The sequence below is a fragment of the Antennarius striatus genome, chromosome 3, assembly GCF_040054535.1.
Source record: "Antennarius striatus isolate MH-2024 chromosome 3, ASM4005453v1, whole genome shotgun sequence".
NCBI classification, from domain to species: domain Eukaryota; kingdom Metazoa; phylum Chordata; class Actinopteri; order Lophiiformes; family Antennariidae; genus Antennarius; species Antennarius striatus.
The window spans coordinates 27,820,001-27,824,207 of record NC_090778.1 but is presented as its reverse complement, the minus strand read 5'-3'; positions in this window follow the sequence as shown (position 1 = coordinate 27,824,207).

The following is a 4,207-nucleotide window of genomic DNA, read 5'->3' as shown; positions in this document are numbered from 1 at the left end:
GGGAGGGGGGAGGAGGAGGAGGAGGAGGAGGAGGAGGAGAGGCGTGAACCGCGAACCTCCCCCCACCGACCCGCCACCACCCCCGCCCCGGGAAGGTCTCCGGGAGCCCCGGGCAGCCCCGACGTGAATGCGTGGTGGCTTCAGGTTGTAATCGGATTACTTCACGACCGACTACCACCCCCAACACGTCATAGACAACCAGCAGGTTGTTGCGTCTCCGTTAACGTGACGTCACGGACTCGTTTTTTTTTTTTCCAGGGGCGTAGAGAAGGGGGGAACCTGGGGTGGCCTGAACCCCCCCCCCCCACCACCACCACCACCACCACCAACATATATATTCATATACATTATATTCAAGAGCAGTTTTAAATCACATTCATATTATTTTCAGTGTCCTGCTTTATTAACATATGGACCTGGATGGGGGGGGCGGGGGGGGGCGGAGTCAGAAACGCTCAGACGGATTTAAAGCGTATTTCAGACTGACCCTGAACGCATCGCTCATAACAGAAACCCCGACATTAATGATATTGAATCACTTTTAATTCCAGTTTGACTTCATCGAACATCACAAAGGGCCCCGCCCCCTCCGCCCCCCCGCTGCTTTAGAGGCTCGTTCAGTTAGCCTTTTGTTAGCGCTCTGTGTGACGCCGTTATTAGCTTCTATTATTCCTGCAAAATTTTCCCTGTTTACTGGCTGGAAGGATGTTTTCAGCTAAAAGCTTTGAAATTTATTCGCATATTTAATTCCTATCTGGGTTCATCCTGGACCTCAGGTCTGACGGTTATTCTGCCGCCGCGTGTGGAACGTCCGAGGTGACGTCTCGGCTGCTACATTCGATTATCGGGACTTATTTCTAGCCGAGCTGGAGGTGCTGAGTGATTTAATTCATCGCAGGGGCTTTTAAATCTCCTAGTGCCCTTTTTACCTCTGATCGTATTCCTTCAGCAAAATCTCTTGCAGGCTTCTTCTCAACATGAATAGATGTCAAAAAAATACAATAAAATCTGCTAAAAGGAGTGCAACATCGCCCTCAGCTGACCGCTTTGCGCTATTGCACAGAGCAGACAGCTAAAACCTGCACGCCAGAGTTGGTTTATTCATCCGTCTGTTGGTATTTGATGGATTTTTGTGATACTTGGGGGGTTTAGAAGGGGGGGTTTAGAGAGAAGATGCTTCACATGCTAATTTTCCAACAACACATTTATATGACTGTTGACTTTCAGCTGTAAAAATAGAGGTTATCCTCATTATTCAAACCCCCTGATGTGGTGCGGCGTTGGGCTTGTGTTGTGGGTTTGGATGCACGCTGGCTGGTTGCTCTCTGTGGTGAGCGTTGCAGTTGGGGGTGGTGTGGGTTGGTGTGTGTGTGTGTGGGGGGGGGCACTGCAGTCGCTTTAAATAAAGAAGAGTTGAGCTCCTGTCTGTTTACTTTGCCTGAGGGCCTTTCAGCCGCTCCATGAATGAACATTTAGCCTGAGAGACAGTCAGGAGAATCATACATATGCTCCCCATCCACTCGTGTGATTAGCGCGCATGCACGCTTGAACGCATGCATTGTTTTATTGCGATGCGCAGAGTCGAAGCATCCATATGTATGCGGCGCACCTTTCAAATGAAGGCTGACCTGGTTTAACTTGCCGTCATTCCGCGGATGACATTACCGAACTCGGTGTGCCGTGATGTCCGACGTGAGGAATGCTAATGCTTGGCATCCAAGGGCTCCGAGCGCCGCTTGGCGTCCCCTCCCAGAGACGGAGGCGGACTAAAAGGACTAATGGGTTTCTGGGTCTGCTGCCAGAGGCGGATCAGGCCTCAGCGTCCACCTGGCTCCCCGGCAGCAGATTCAGGTAATGGTCTCATCTTGCGACGCCGAGGTCGACAGGTCAACGCGCTGCAAGAGTACAAGAGCTCGGCGTCCCCGGGTGATGTCTGCCGCGGTGCTGGTTTAACTCACCGCGGTAACGCAACGCAGGCAGGAAATACGAAGTCTGAGTGTTACAGTTTCAAACGGTCCAACGGGTCTGGATCCTAACCTGATTTAAAATGTACAGAACTGTTCCTGGTCTCATCCCAACCCCGACCAAGGTCTGGTTTAGATCTCTGGGAGATGACCAATTCACCAACCAACAAACTACCAACAAACTACCCAACCAATTAACCAACCAACTAAACAACCAACAAACTACCCAACCAACTAACCAACCAACAACCAAACAACCAACAAGCCAACCAACCAATAAACCAACCAACTAAACAGCCAACAATTAACAAACAAACCAACCAACAAATCATCCAACCAACAAACCAACAAAACAACCAATCAACCAACCACTAACCAACCAACAAACCATCTAACCGACAAACCAACAACTAACCAAACAACCAACAAACCAACAAATCAACCAACAAAACAACCAACCAACCAACCAACTAACGACCCAACCACCGGGACTGCGGTGACCTCAGCAGGTCACTACAGTCCCGGTGCTGCTCGGGGTCTCAAACAGCGCCTCCTACAGGACGTCCTGTACTTCTCCTCTGCTCATGTAATGGATTATTTTCCGGGATGACGGAACTCGTTCAGGTGACTTCAGGTCAGGAGATCTTTTCCTTCCTGATCCTCCATCGGACTCGGGCTTCAGATGAGTCTCGGTCTATTTTGAGAATCCTTCTCTGACTGGTTGTTAGGACAGAGCTGTTAATGAGCTGCTGCTCTGGGATCAGCAGGGGGCGCCACCGCTCTGATTTAACACAACGACGGAACGACTGCAGCGTGACCGCCCTCGCCTTCTGGAGCGGGGCCCGATCCGTTTGAGAGGACCAAACATGACGAGGTCGATGAGGTTGCAGTCGGGATGAAGGAGCGAAACATTTCATCTTCCCACAATGCATTACAGGAGGGTTTCTATTTCTGATGCTGCGGCTTTTCAGTCGCACGGCTGATCTGAAGTTTAATCCCATGATCTAAACATTAGTGGCCCGACAACACAAACCGCTTCAGGTAATTAAGTCTTAAATTAAATACCTGAATATATAAGACTTAAATAGTAGTCGTGATTATTATTGTGGTACGAACGCAGCGACTGTCTGTGTTACAGCTACATTATGTGTTGTTATTCCTCCCTGCCTGCGGGTGGCGCTGTTCTTGTTCCACGTTGTAAGTTGCAGGTGGAGGTTGCTGATTGGAGGAAACGACACCACAGGTGTGATTTTATGTGAACAGGAATCCGTTCCGTTATAACAACACTTTCAGTCGCACGAGGGAATCTTTTTTGGAGTGAAAGCTGTTTCCGTTAACGGGATGGGGGGGGGGGTTATTGAACCATAACACCCCCCTTCCTCCTCCTCTTCCTCCTCCTCTTCCTCCTCCTCTTCCTCTCAGCTGCAGCAGTCGCTCCGTCTTTAAACGACCGGTCATTACCGTTAATGTTCTCATATTGATTGAAAGACACACTAATGATCTGCTACTGGAGCCTGTAGAGAGACACACAGCTCTGATCCACCCCCCCTCCACCCCCAGCCGGGACCACATGGGGGGGGGGTCTGTATCCTCTGTGTTCTCTCCTATCAAAGCCAAGCTGTATTATTTTTATCAGACAGATGTCGAGCTTCATCCTGTGTTTCATCCGTCACCTGGGGGACGCGGCGTGAGTCTCATGAGTGTGATGTCAGGGGGGGGTGGGGGGGGTGACGCCGGGGGCCGCCGTCAGAGGCCCGCTGATGCCTCACGCCCTCTGATGTGAAGCAAAGAGCTGCAGACATCAGCCGGCAGGAGGGATGTTAGCAGTTAGGTGAGAAGAGACGCCGTCACAGATAAATGTAGAACAAACGGTTAAACCATGTTTTACTACTCTAAATACTAAAGTAATCCCATTACTACTCTAAATACTAAAGTAATCTCATTACTACTCTAAATACTGAAGTTCTTTTCCCTCAGACTGACAGAAACAATTCCAGGACATTAAAACAACACAGAATAAATAAAATCCTGTAGTACCGTAATGTAACTTTAACATTTCTATCTCTGATGTCACTTCCTGTTCATCAAGTTAGACACGCCCCTTTATGTTTGATGTCTGTTTGATTTCATGAAGTTTCTCAGTTAATCCACCAATAGTTAACATCAACTAGAAAACAAACAGAGTTCAGCGTTAGCGTCAGTTAATGCTTCCTGGCAGAAACCTGACCCCAAAACATTGGTTC